Source organism: Jaculus jaculus, chromosome 14, assembly GCF_020740685.1.
Source record: "Jaculus jaculus isolate mJacJac1 chromosome 14, mJacJac1.mat.Y.cur, whole genome shotgun sequence".
In the NCBI taxonomy this organism is placed as follows: domain Eukaryota; kingdom Metazoa; phylum Chordata; class Mammalia; order Rodentia; family Dipodidae; genus Jaculus; species Jaculus jaculus.
In genome coordinates this window covers 50,199,537-50,214,087 of record NC_059115.1, presented here as the reverse complement: position 1 = coordinate 50,214,087, position 14,551 = coordinate 50,199,537, and the positions used below count along the sequence as shown (strand labels likewise).

The following is a 14,551-nucleotide window of genomic DNA, read 5'->3' as shown; positions in this document are numbered from 1 at the left end:
TGTAGGACTAGTTGAAGAGAAGGTGTGAGCAGAGCGGAAAGAAATGCAGCCGCTGGGCTGGAGAGATGGCTTAGTGGTTAAGCGCTTGCCTGTGAAGCCTAAGGACCCTGGTTCGAGGCTCGGTTCCCCAGGTCCCACGTTAGCCAGATGCACAAGGGGGCGCACGTGTCTGGAGTTCGTTTGCAGAGGCTGGAAGCCCTGGCGCACCCATTCTCTCTCTCTTCCTCTATCTGTCTTTCTCTCTGTGTCTGTCGCTCTCAAATAAATAAATAAATAAATAAATAAATAAATAAATAAATAAATAAATAAAAGAAATGCAGCCGCTGATCTTTGCTATGTGTGTTTATAGTATGGCTTTAAGCGTTTTCCTGATGTTGAATGAGCCAGAGACTTCACGCTTCCCTTTGTGAAACTAGCCCTGCACTAAAAGTAGAGAAGGGCCTCCCCCGGCCCCCTTTTAAATCTTTTCTTTCCCCTAGAACTGCTGGCTTGATGTCCCCTCGCTTTCACTGTGCCTGCGTTGAGGTCACCTCTGGCCCTATTAGGCCAAGAATGGGATTTAGCTAGAGAATGAGTTACTTTGGGAGGGTAAAGAAAAAGTCCAAGGAAGGAAGGACTCAACAGCGAAGCCCGTGGGTCATCTCACAAAATGTCCACGTTGTCCTGACTTGCAGTTCTGTGTCTGCGCGCTGGATCATGCTTCCTGTCCACATCCGTGTGACATGGCAGGGCCGCCTCCTGATCTCCACAGGGAAGTCTTTTTACTGCAATCTCTTTGAATGATTTATTTCTTTTTTTAAGTCCTTGGATTTTAGTTGCTGCGCTTCTTGGTTCACCTATACCCATGGAATGGTATTTTTCAAAGGAAGGTTCCTGCATCACATTGAGAGCAAAGATTGTATTCACCTCCCTCAGTGAGTGAGAAGTTCTCTTCTATGAGAAACTGTGGCTCATTGAGCAATTTCAGGAAGGCATCTGTGGGCTTTGCTTTCCCCACCCTGCCCCTTCCCCACAGTGAATCATTTGCTGAGTCATTCACACACCCGGTCCTTCCCTTTCCCATCCTATCAAGGGTACCATTGGAAGAGTGGTTATCTGCCTTTTTGGAAGAATGCTTAGCTTCTATTTGCAGACTGAGATTTTTCTCCTGGGAAGCTTAACTTGCTTCAGTAGGAGCATGTGAAGTAGAGAACATGTGTTTGGCCTGACAGGTGGGGTTATGTATGAAAATTGCAAAATGACAGCCAATGGGTGTGCTTGCTATATTTACTTTGGTCTCTTTGTACCTGGAAATCCTGAAGATGATCATCCTGGTAAATCTGCCACAGGACCTTGATGACATGTGGCTTCATTTTCATTAGCTGTCACTGAGGTTTCTCTCAGACTGACAGAAACAGTACTCCAAAATGGAGTTGGTAAACTGACAGGTCAGTCACGTTTCCATCAAAGGGGTGGGGGGGTGTGTGGAGAGACAGTGAGTTGATGGCTTTCAGTGAAGGAGAGGAGGTATCGATTTACTGCAGGTTTCCTCTGTTGTATTTGTGAGCTTGTAGAGCAGCACCATCCAAAGTTAAGACATTTGCACCTTGGCCACTAATTCATAATTTATACTTTTGCTTCAGAATGATTGTGAGTCAGTATTACAGTGGTGTTAGGGTCATTTACTTGCAAGGCAGGAGGAAGATACCACCGGTGGATTCTTGAAAATGTTTATTTATTTTTAAAAAATATTTTATTTTTATTTGACAGAGAAAGAGGGGGTGGGAGAGAGAGAGAGAGAGAGATTGAGAATGGGCACTCCAGGGCTTCCAGTCACTGCAAATGAACTCCAAACGCATATGCCCCTCCCCCCCCCCCCTTGTGCAGCTTGCTTATGTGGGTCTTGGGGAATTGAACCGGGTCCTTAGATTTTGCAGGCAAGTGCCTTAACAGCTAAGCCATCCCTCCAGCCCTTATTTATTTATTTTGGAAGGAAGGGTTTACAGTAGTTTATGTGAAGTAACCCTTCACAATATGAGCCAATGGCATGATTCCTTCATGCCATTCCAAATTAAACTTTGCCCATTTGATGGGGAGTCACTTAAGAGGCTGGCCCCTGACTCTTAGTATGCTGGAGAGTCCAAGTGCAGACTTTTTGGAACCGCACCTTGCGTCATCGTTGCGTGGTAATTTCCCCCTGGCCATCCCACTAATAATGTTTTCACCTAGGTAAATGCCGCATGAGTAAATGGTGAATGATGAGCTCTTGGAATGCAGTTCTCGTGATGCTGAATTGATGGCGCTTACTTGGTCATCCTGCCATTCACGGCAGTGCGTGATTTAATGGGAGTGGAATGGCAAGGACAACTGCTTGGAGTTTGTTTTGGTGTGGGTCAGTGATCCTTCGAGCTATCCTGTGGGTCTTGGGGAGTCTTTCCCTGTGTACCCTTCTTTGTCTCTTGGGTATATCTGACTAGTTCTCTTTTCTTACATGTTTCTTCTAGTAGACATTCTTGTTTTGCTTATTAATCTCTTTTTCCAAGTTCAACCCTTTTCCTATGCTCAGCCCATGTAGTTCAAGTTCATGACTCCAGCAAGAGATAATTTGATATTCTGGCCTGGCTACATGCCCTTATCACAGGGGTTGGTTTCAGGAAGAGCTACGTCGACTAGAGAACCTCAGGCTTGGCTTGGGTACTATCACATCACTACCGCAGATCTAGTAAATATCTTTCTACAAAGGACCCCCCCTACATTAAAAGAACAGGTAGTGATTTTTAAAAAATTATGTTGTTCATTTTTATTTATTAAGAGTGGCAGAGAGAGAGAGAGAGAAAGAGGCAGATAGAGATAGAGAAAGAGAGAGAGAGAGAGAACGGGCGTGCCAGGGCTTCCAGCCACTGCAAACGAACTCCAGACGCGTGCGCCCCCTTGTGCATCTGGCTAACGTGGATCCTGGGGGAATCGAGCCTCAAACCGGGGTCCTTAGGCTTCATAGGCAAGTGCTTAACTGCTAAGCCATCTCTCCAGCCCAGATAGTGATTTTTATTAATGATCAGTGGTCATCTCTGGCCCGATAGTACAAGTAACATTGTATTATTTTTACTGAATGTATTCTGATTCAGGGAATTTTTCATCCCAGAGCAGCTGTTATCAGCATAATTTAGTATGGGGATGGGCAAGTTGCTCAGTCAGTAAAGAACTTGCCTTCCAAGCATGAAGACCTGAGCTAGATGCCAGGACTCATGAAAAAAGAAGCCCGTTGAGGTGCTGAGCTTTTCTAATTCCAGCACTTGGGGGGTGGAGACTAGGGGTTCCCTGGGGCTTGCTGGCCTGGAAGTCTAAGCTACTTGCTGAAATCCAGGCCAGTGAGAGATCCTGTTTCCCAAAAGGTGGATGGGATTTGACGTTGTCCTCTGGCCTTTACACATATGCATGTGCACACATGTGCACTCAACATGTTAGCATGATGCGTGTGTGTGCCCATACATACATACACACACACACACACAAGCACACACTCATACAAAGAGTCAGTTATTATGGAAATACAGGATTTACGGGAAGGTATTAAAGCAGAGGTTCTTGGACTTGAGAGCATTGCCTCTGGAAGGCCTCTGGGATGCCCCACCTGCTGGTTTGAGTCAGTCACTCAGGAGCATTGTGTTAGGATTTGCATTTCTAACAAGTTTCTAACTTGCTCTGTGGGGCAAGAGGTCACACTTTGAAAACCTGTGGCCTGAGGTGGTGGTGGACGATGATTTTGACAATGAACTTGAAAGCATTGTAAAGATGTGGGACATAAGTAAAGCATAACCTTGGTCTGTTCCCCTGTCAGGTAGCAGAATACCCTAATTAACCATGTTTAATTAGAAAAGGAATCTGTTGATTAAATAACACCAAAGTCCCAGGATACGGAAGATTAGGTTTCCTAGACAGGCTTCTTTGCCTCTATTGGTATGACCTGGAGTGACTTGCAGCTAGCTTGTTTTTTACTACTCTAAGGAGGGCTTGCCCAAATCTTGAAAGCGGTGACAGTTTCACCCTGACTCTGAAAGGGTGGAACTGGAAGGAGACAGCAGTCACTTGACTGAATGATTGAGTTGGGAAACAGGGTGATGGTGGTTTGGGGCATATCCACATGACTGAATTGTTTTTCACAAAACTTCTGCTGAATAAAACTTGAAATATGACTGTAAGTCTGTTTTCCCATCTTTAATGAATTCCAGACAGTTTGTAGAATGTGGGAGCTTCCAAAACAAGAGGGGTGGAAGGCCTGCGCTGTGACCAGCCAGTATCCGTTTCGTCACATGTAAGGCTGTCCCAACAGCAGTCTTCCCTTTTGTTCTGAAACTTCACTAAGCTGCTTTTTCCTCTGCTGGTGTGGGACAGACTGCGAGAGGGAAGGGCAGAGCCAATTTTGGGTCAGACAAATAAAGCCCATCAGAAACTTCCAGACTCCTTATTTATCAGCACTGTGACCTACCCTTGTGTTTTGAATTTTGTTATTTTTCTTTTGCTGCCTGCTGGCCTCCAATGGAAGACTCGGATCTGTTCTTCCAGTAACTGGATAGGATTGTAAACAGTCTAGGAAGTCTACATGTAAGGTAGATTTGAACTTAAATTTCAGTTTGGCCACTGACTAGCTGAGTTTCTCTAGGCAAGTGATTCCTGACACTGAGACTTCTGTTTCAAGGCAAAACTATAATACAGTCTGAGTTAAGGGTAACTGGGTAAGTTAAGAGAACTATGAGGGAAGATAGCTCAGCCAGTAAAGTGCTTGTGTTACAAGCATGAAGACCTGAATTTGGCTGTCAGTACCTAAAATGCTCAGCACGGTTGCACACACCTGGAGGTGGAGGCAGGAGGATCCCCAGAGCTCACTGACCAGCCAGTCTGGCCTCAGGGCTGAATTTCAGGCCCATGAGAGATCCTGTCTCAAATGAGGTGGGCAGCATTCCGGAGGATTGTATTCTGCCCTCCACATACCCATGCCCACCCACCCACTTTTGCCCTTGCATGTACATGAGAAAACACATACACACACACACACATCCATTAGAAAAAAAATTTAAAATAGAAATGTGTACAGAAATATTTGACTATAATGCTCACCCTAAAGCTGGCTCTTAGTCTCTCATCTGACCACCGTCATGTATCTATGCCAGCAATGAGGATTTTGACTTGAAATGAATTTTCAGTTTTATAAGCTTAATATGGGAGGCCGACCTCATGGGCAATCCGTGGGGAAAACAGCAGATCCTTGGAAGAGAAGAGGCGTTAAATCCTCCCCCAGTGGGATACAGCAGCATCAGGATCTTTCAGAGGTGATACAGGTCAAATAGTGGGGATGATGGGGTGCCTCAGAGGGAGGTATTTAAGGATGGCCGGAGTGTCTGCAATGCAAGGCGTTAATAGTTGTTGCCTGTTGCCAGCCCAGCCTTGTCTTGATCAGCGTGTTTCCTTTCATCGTAATTACGGAGCACGGCCGGGTGGAGTGTGCCGGGGAAGAGGCAGTAATTGAGGTTGCCCAATACCGCGGCAGCCAGGCAGTTTCCAGTGCCCTTGCTGTAGCTGTGCGGGGATCTGCGATTCCTAACTGTCCAGCTCCAGTCTAGTCCATGTGACTTGCTGCTTTCTCATTGCACATCTAATACCTCAGCCCCCCCCTTTGCACATGTGTGTGTGGGTACACGTGTAGGTGTTTACTTGCTTGTGCAGGCCAGAGATGACATCATGTGGCTTCCTCAGTTGTTCTCTACCTTATTTGTTGAGGCAGGGTCTCTAACCCCAGTGCCGGGCTTGCCGAGTTTTCTAGTCTAGCTAGCTATCTTGACTCGGGGATTCCTTTTCTCTGTGCCTCCATGCCCACCTGGCATTTACGTGGGAGCTAGGGATCCAAATTCAGGTCTTCATGTGTGTGTGGCAAGTTATATCCGTTGAGCCCTTTCCCTAGCCTCTCTTACTACAGCCTCTTTATGGAGTTGCATTTATCCAGCATGGACTAAAAGGCTCTATTTTCATGAACCTCAGGGTCTTTCTGTCTCTCACTCTTGTAGGATCTTTTCTTGATAATAGCAGTGCATACCTTACGATTTTAGAATCTGAGTTTAATGTGTTCCCTTATACCACCTTTCCCTGATAACCACAAATTTCTCTCCTAAAAGCTGTGGGTAAGTCTGTCCCTAGTACCTTGTGGTGGTTTGATTCAGGTGTCCCCCATAAACTTAGGTGTTCTGAATGCTAGGTTCCCAGCTGATGGAGATTTGGGAACTAACACCTCCTGGAGGCAGTGTATTGTTGGGGGTGGGCTTATGGGTGTTATAGCCAATGACCCCTTGTCGGTGTTTAGTACACTCTCCTTTCCTGTTGTCCACCTGATGTTGGCCAGGGGGTGATGTCCACCCTCTGCTCATGCCATCATTTTTTTGCCATCATGGAGCTTCTCCTGGAGTCTATAAGTTAAAATAAACCTTCCAAGCTCCACCCCCCTCCCCAGTTGCTCTTGGTTGGGTGATTTCTGCCAGCAAAGCGAACCTGACTTTCCCATTACATGTATATGGGAACCTTCATCAGTTACGGTTCAGTCTCATTCATGGCTGCCAGAGTGCCTGCCTAATGGATTTGGTGATGTAATGAGATGCTTTCTAGAAGGAAGGGTATGATGGAGCCAGGCCTGGCGGAGCACACCTATAATCCAAACACTGCAGAGGCTGAGGCAGGAGGATCTTGAATTCCAAGCCAAACAGAGGCATGTCTCAGAAAAGCAAAGGAACCCAAGCCAAAACCCAATGAAAGGCTGCATTAGAGGGGAGCTGCTGGTGTCAGGGTTACCACCGCTGTCACTCACTGTGCCGGGGTGTCTGCTTGTCTTCGCCTACAGCTGCCTTTGTGCTACGACTGGTGCCTTTGCAGTCAAAATCTAGGGATTTACATGAGAATGGAAGAAATGGAAAATCACCGAGAAATTTATGTGCCCATTGCTTTTTCATGACTGAGTTCCAGTGAGGGGCATTTAGTTAGGTCGCCAGTTAGGGGGAAACAAAAAGATGGAACAAGCCTGCCTGCTCCCGCAGAAACAGAATTCGTTCTCTGATCCAGTCTCATGCAGTCAGCTCTCTGTCTCCTACTCAGGTTTGCTAATCTCTTCCTGAGCAGACCCACCGAGTCTAGACTGATTAGCTGTCTTTCAGACTCACCTAGGTCTGAGGGTAAGGCCCACCACAATAAGATTATAAATAGATGATTACCAGGTGGACCAGGCCAATTTTTGGCTTTGCGTCTTTCCAGAACTTCCAGGTCCCTGCTGTGGTAAGCCCCCCTCATGTTGGCCCTGCTGGGTTGACTTGGAGGGTAGGGACTCCCCTACTCCTGCGTGGGCTCTGCACTCCCCCTCCTGCCTTCCACATGGAAGAGCTTTCTTTCTGTACTTTTATTCTCTTCATCTAATAAAGTCTCTTTAAGTTTTATCCTATGGTCTATGGATTTTAATTCTTTAAATTCACAAGACAAGGATCTGGGGATACCTTAAATTTATTGGTGAATTAGCATTGGCAAGGAGCCCCAAACTCCATACACACACATACACACACACACACGGATATATATGTCACAGTTTCATTCTTCAATGCTGAACACTGATCTTATAGTTAATTCTGAAATGTGTGGGATATGCACAGCAAGTTTTTGAACTTATATGCAGACCACTTCCCTCAAATGTCAGCTGTTGGGTGGGTGCATAGGAATGGGATCATATTTAATTATCAAAGAATGGGATATCTCTTCCACTAGAAGCCAGTCATACAGCTTTATAAGCATATGTAGGATTCTCCATGCATTGTTTTTCCAAATACATTCAGCCAAACTCTATCCTGAAGAAACAATGAAAGTGAGTCTTTTCTTTCATGAAGTGGAAGTACACATGGTGAAACAAACTTGCATTGAGCCAGGTGTTTTGGGATGAAAGCTAATGTATTTGGAGAAGTCCTCAGTGTAGAAAATGGAACCCCAGAACTGATCAGAAATGTCATGTCTGATGGGATTTTCAATCTTGAGCTTTCATGAGAAGATGAATTTGTTGTGTAGGCTGTAGTTAGATTTTAGGGACTGAGTTAGTGATGGAGCCAAGTATTAGTGATAGGAAAAAAAAAAAAAAAGGTGTTTTTGGAAGGTTTTAGAGTAGGTTTGTTTCTTGGGCATTGACTGGGTTCATGTCAAGAGATCAGCCTCTTGCTCTTAGTTTTCTCAGTGTCTTGGCTTGGGAATTACTTATTACATTTTTAGTAAATTCATCTTACTTTCCTAGATGAAATGATGTTCCGTAGTTACTGAGTCACCTCTGAAGTCAGGAGACAGTGGTGAACTAAAAGAGCCAAACCTGAACCAGTCACCCTTGGCCCATGAATGGCTACCAGGAAATGACCAGATCAAAGGTCAGAGAGCACTTTCTGAGAGAGGAAAGGAACCTGATTGGCAACCATGCCACCAGTTACCCTGGGAAATTTAAAAAAAAAAAAAAAAAAAATATATATATATATATATATATATATATATATCTTAATATTTTAAAAAATTATTTTTATTTTTATTTATTTATTTGGGAGCCACAGACAGAGAGAGAGGGAGAATGGGTATGCCAGGGCCTCCAGCCACTGCATACAAACTCCAGATGCGTGCGCCCCCTTGTGCATCTGGCTAACGTGGGTCCTGGGGAATCGAGCCTCAAACTGGGGTCCTTAGGCTTCACAGGCAAATGCTTAACTGCTAAGCCATCTCTCCAGCCAAGTAAATATATTTTAAAGGGTATTCAGGAATGATAGTCTTCATCTGCCACTTTATTTGAAGATCTTATTGAAAAAATGATCAAGCACCTTGCATTTGTAAGTAGGCCAAGTGATAACATTTTATTGTCTGCCACTCTACCATGGGGACAGCGTATATTTTTGAGTCTTGTCTAACACCTAGGATACTGAATGGCCAATAAATTTTTGTTGAATAAAAAATGACCAAAAAGGACAAAGTTAGGGATCAACCATGTTTGAGAACTCTAAGCCTCTGGCCAATGTGAAGGAAGTTATTTCACTTTCCACTTATTAGCTGATTCGTTGGGTTTTCCAGGGCCTGGCTTTTCTCTTCTGTAAAGTGAAGCCAATAGAAGTTCATCGGTGAGGGTTACAGAAGATACCTTGTAAAATGATTTCTGGTAGTTATGTTCTGAAAGTCACCACAAACATTGAATCAGTGAGTACCCCGAATCACTGCTACTAGGGCAACGATGAGCCACTGAGCTCAATACTTGTCAATCAATGAATAACTTTGTTTCATGTTTGTTTCTGCTCAAAGACACCTTATCTACTATGTGTTATGGATTTATGAAAATTGAACTGGTCAACACTACTGTAAGTCATGTCTGAATGATGGTTAACACCTACATTTTCTTCATGGGGCACATGGTGCCTACCCTTCTTAAACCTAGGAACACTGGTCCATGCCTCAGCACTATCATGGAATCACAGCACAAAACACAAAAATGCAAAAATTGTGGCGCTGATTAGAATGTGAAAAGGACACTTGTTGGCAGCACCAGTGAGTGCTGAGATATGAGGTGGTCATGACCTTCTTTGACCCCAGTAGGGAATGCCTATACTGGGCTATTTACATCTCTCCCTATTCTTTTAACTGTTAAGAATGCTGCAAATGTTGGTTTTGGGGGTTACAAATACTTTTATTTTTTTGAGGCAAGGTCTCGCTCTAGCTCAGGCTGACCTGGAATTCACTATGTAGTCTCGGTGTGGTCTCGAACTCACGGCTATCCTCCTACCTCTGCCTCTCGAGTGCTGGGATTAAAGGCGGGTGCCACCACCATGCCCAGCACAAATAAATTGTGCTTAGTAATTGCATTTGAAGATGTGGGCTCCATGAATAATGAGAGTCGACTGAACCCCAAATTGTCTTCTTGTACTTGTGTTCCTGTAGTAATTCTTTCTCTGGCTAAAAATCCTGGGAAACACTGGAAAGCACTGTGTGCTCTGGTGTGAGTCAGAAAGGAAACACATTGGTAGAGCTGTTCTAGGAGCCCTGTCTTCCATTGTTTCCCATTTGTTTGCTGTTCAACATGGGACATCATTAAATCTCTAAACTTGATGGGGTTTCTTTGTTCTGGGTATGATATTAAAAAAACATTTATTCATATTTATACACTTATTGTTTGAGGGAGAATGACAGAGTCGTGCTACTACAAATGAACTTCAGACACATGGGCCACTTAGTGCATCTGGCTTTTTGTGGCCACTGGGGAATTGAACCCTGACAGTCAGGCTTTGCAATTAAGCGCATTTAACCACTGTGCCATCTCTTACAGCTCAGGCTATGAAATTTTTTATTTTGTTATAATTTTTGTTGCTCTATAATGAGAAAGATGGAGTGTGAAAGTGGACTCCTGGGGGCAAACGACAGATATCATAGGTCCTTGGCACAAGAGTCCAGCTGAAAACAGATGGATAGCTTTGCAGTGTGTGTTTGGGGGTGGGGGGAGGGCAGATTTGTTTGGTGTACTCGGGCCCAGATTTTAAAAGTGGTCATTTTTGACTTCCTCATAAGTTGGAAGTTAGCCCATTCTGGTTATCAGCATCATGATTGTAAACATTATCAGAGTACTTGTTAGGAGTGCTTGGAATTTGTTTAGAAGGGAGAAGAGGAATTGTTTTCAGTGGCCTTTCCAAGCTACAGGAGAGTGCACACAATAAAACACATAGGGAGGGCTGGGCGTGGTGGCGCACGCCTTTAATCCCAGGCAGTGGTGGGAGGATTGTTGTGGGCTCTGAGGCCAGCCTGAGACTACATAGTGAATTCCAGGTCAATCTGGGATAAGTGAGACCCTACCTTGAGAAACAAACAAACAACAACAACAAAACCCACGTAGAGGGACAACAGCCTGAGGCGTTTGTACACTGCTCATTACAGCTGTGCTTGTGTTGAGTTTTGAACAAAACTTGGAATGTGTGTGAGTGTGTGTATATATGTTTTAGGCCTTGAGGGAAGGGCACTTTACCTATATCATTTTGACCCCCTCCAAGTTTTCTCTGTTAAAAATTTAAAGGAGTTGAAATAGTAGGAATACATAATTCTTTGTTTGCTTGTTTGATACAAGATGTAGTGTCTCACTTTAGCTCAGGCTGACCTGGAACTCACCCTGTAGCCCAGGCTGGCCTTGAAGTCATAGTGATCTTTTTTATCTCAGCCTTCCAAGTGCTGGGCTCAGAGGCCTGTGCCACCATGCCCAGCTAACAGTTCTTCCCTAGGTAATTTTAAATACCTTTAGGCACCGGATATTGACCAGGTATGATGGGAATTATGTGAAATGCTCAAAATGCTTTTTGCATCATGTAATTCTTTGATGTTGGCAGGATCCCATTTTATAGATGAAGAAACGAAAGCTTGCCTATCTTTTCCCTTGTCTATTTTAAGTCACTGAGAAAAGAATGGCAGCAAGACTTAAAGCTGAGATTGATTGGCGAGCTTACCCCTCTCTCTACCATGCTACTGTGGGTACTGGCTCTCTTGGGGTTCAGAGTGGTGGGCAGGGCAGGAAGTGGCCAGGATGGAAGTGCATGTTGATTTTGGAATGAACAGAGCATTAGGCTTCTGGTGCAGTAAAGACCAAAGACTAGGGTGTGGTTGGACATTTGAGTCCAAGATAAACAGACATGTCTGTGACAGGTGTTAGCTGCATGCCTGGCTGCCTAGTCCTCTGTTTTCCAAGCTGCTTCTGAAGAAGGAAGGGAGAAAAGCTGCGAAGGCTCCAAGAAAGGTTAGCAAGAAGATGGGATGGTGGTGATTCATCATTCCCAAGGGCGTGTGGTATATAAGGTGTAGGTCTCCCCCGCCCCCCACTCCTGATTAAAGCTCTGAATGTTGCTCTCTGCTGACATCAAGCCATCTTGTCCACACACCCGTCCTGTGTTTCTACCACCACGCATGTGCTTCCTAACACCTTGACGCTTTTCACTCATCTCTCTCTCTCTTTTTTTTTCTAGCCTGACGTGTTAATTGCTTTTCCTATGTGTCTTCATAAAGTTGTAGCCAGTCTGTTCATTTTGGACTGTTTATCTTTGACATGCCAGAGTTCTTGAAACATGATAATGTTGTGTAATGAGCATAACTTCTGCCTTGACATGTGGGTGTTAAGAGCATTAGTCATTGCAAAGTATTGAGTTAAATATTTTCAATAAAAGGATTTAATGATCTAACAGAGAGGAAGACGTTATAAAAATCCTAGTTGATGGCTTTAATGGTGAGCCATGCACTTAGTGGGTTCCATAAGTGATGAGTTGGATTTCCATAGCACAAATGTCCAAGCATTCTTACTCTTAATTAGGGAAGAGGAGAGGGATGACAATGAAAAAAGGACTCCATTGTCATACAGACCAAGAGAAGCATAAGCTTTCCAAGTTTCCACATGTCTTTAACTCTCACAGATAATGCTAAAGACTTCTGTGAGACATTATCGTCTTCAGGGAATTGTTCCCAAGGCTGCTGGAGAGCCGTGGTGATTTCCGAGCAAACCAAATGTCTCTGTGCCCACGGAGGTGCTTGTGTGAAGAGTTTGGGGCAGCATTAGTCATTGTGAAGCTATGTGCATGCTCTCCTGGTTTACCTCTGCAGACATCTCTCTGTGGCAGAGGTTGACTTCATCTCTTGGTGTCCCTGGGCATCTAAAGATGGTAGAGATACCTAGCTTTGCTTCCTTCTGCGGAGTGTGTCGTGGGCACTGTCTTTTGGAAATACGGTCTAGATGAGACCAGTAATCGCTTTGTCAGGTTGATGTGCCGTCTTATTTCCTGGGGTTAGAGATTGCAATGGGAGACATTGAGTACTCTTTATTTATTTTATTTTTTATTTTTTTTTGTTCATTTTTTATTTATTTACTTGAGAGCGACAGACACAGAGAGAAAGGCAGATAGAGGGAGAGAGAGAGAATGGGTGCGCCAGGGCTTCCAGCCTCTGCAAACGAACTCCAGACGCGTGCGCCCCCTTGTGCATCTGGCTAACGTGGGACCTGGGGAAGCGAGCCTCGAACCGGGGTGCTTAGGCTTCACAGGCAAGCGCTTAACCGCTAAGCCAGCTCTCCAGCCCTCTTTATTTTTTTAATTCTTCTTTGCCAGAAATCTTCAGTTGTCCTGGTAAACAACTTCTGACCTAGGTACCTTTTCTTTCCTAGAGAATTTACAAATAAGGGAATTGCTTCAGTGGCGCAGGGGGAGGGAGGGTGGCAAATACAGTGTCTGTGGCTACTTGTTGAAAATGTCTCAACACCTCCTATTTTCTCTTCCAGTATGGTGTCTGGTACCTAGTATTGATCATTGTTTTCACAATCTGGCCACTGACAGGTTGTTGGATTTGTGGCGGGAAAGGCCTATTTTCCTCAGATTTCTTTGCGATATTTCCTTGCAGGGAATATTGATCTCTTCTTGTCAGTCTGTGTCAGGAGCTAAATTTATCTGCTGTCATTATTCACCAGCTCTATAGATAAGGGTGCAGTTTTGAATGAGAGCCCAGTAACCTGTTGATGTCAAGTCTGCTTTACCTTTTATGATTACCATCATTAGCACCTCCCTCCTTCCTGGCTGAATTCCCTGTCATTTTAAGAAGGCAGCAATTACTGGTTTGCTAAAGCAGCCGTCTCCTGCTGCCAAGGATCCTATTAATTATCACTCTATCTCTAATTTAGCCTTCCTAGTGTTGAGAGAAGGCGCATGTAAGCGTGTGGCAGAACGGCTGCCATCGCATCTCTGTAATCATCTCCTTTCCGAGCCCGTGGAGTGGACCCAATGTTCAGCCAGAGGGCCAGGGTGGCCCTGGTGAGTGTCTTCCTGGGTCTTTTGTAGCTCGGATGGTCCTGGTTGGCATGGTGGGCTTTCTTTGCTTTCTCATTCTGACCCTAGTACAGGCTGAGGGTTGGGCTTTAAGCTGGGAATTCAGACCTTTTTCTGATCTGGCCCAGCACTGAAATGGGGCTCCTTGAAAATATGTAAGTGGTTTTCCCAAGAGCTGATTTCTCTGCCCATGAAGAGGAGAGCATGGAATTGTTGACTGTGTGCCTGTCTTTGAGAAGGTAATAATACAAATGATTACCAAGGCGGCTCACTTTGAAGGTTCTGGTGGGGCATGTGTTTTGTGTTTTGTTTTGTTTATTAAAGAACTTCAGTCTTCATTTAACAGCGAATCCCAGTCTCGTTTTCTTTTCTTTTCTTCTTTTTTGGTAGTGGCTTGTTTATGTTCAGAGATGTTCAGTTCCCTTGTTTCAGTGACCACTGTTTTCAGAAGTCCCTCAGGGTCGTTCCATTAGGCTTAGGGTGCTTATGCTGCCTTTTCCACTTTTTAAAATGGGATTTTGGGCACTGCTGGTGTTAGGCCGTGGGAGGGGCTCACTGCCGAGTGACTTAATCTTCCACGTTTTCCGATGGATGTGTTCTCCAGCACCCCCCCCCCGCCCTGTTCCTTCCCCCTCAGATGACTGTGCACTTGCCCTTCTGTCATTTTGCTGGCTCAGATAGAAATGCTGATGTCATTG

The 14,551-nt window shown here is 44.7% G+C and overlaps 1 protein-coding gene across 5 annotated transcripts in view; it reads left to right on the top strand.

Moving 5' to 3' along the window:
• Window positions 1-14,551, top strand: part of Mitf (melanocyte inducing transcription factor) — a 250,628-nt gene that overhangs the window by 11,437 nt on the left and 224,640 nt on the right. The window contains exon 1 of one of the 5 annotated variants that reach the window (XM_045134294.1): window positions 13,729-13,838. The exons of the other annotated variants lie outside the window; for them this stretch is intronic. The gene's annotated coding sequence lies outside the window, so the exon portion shown is untranslated. Of the gene's footprint in view, window positions 1-13,728; window positions 13,839-14,551 lie in introns of those variants that run through there. 5 annotated transcript variants of the gene reach the window in all.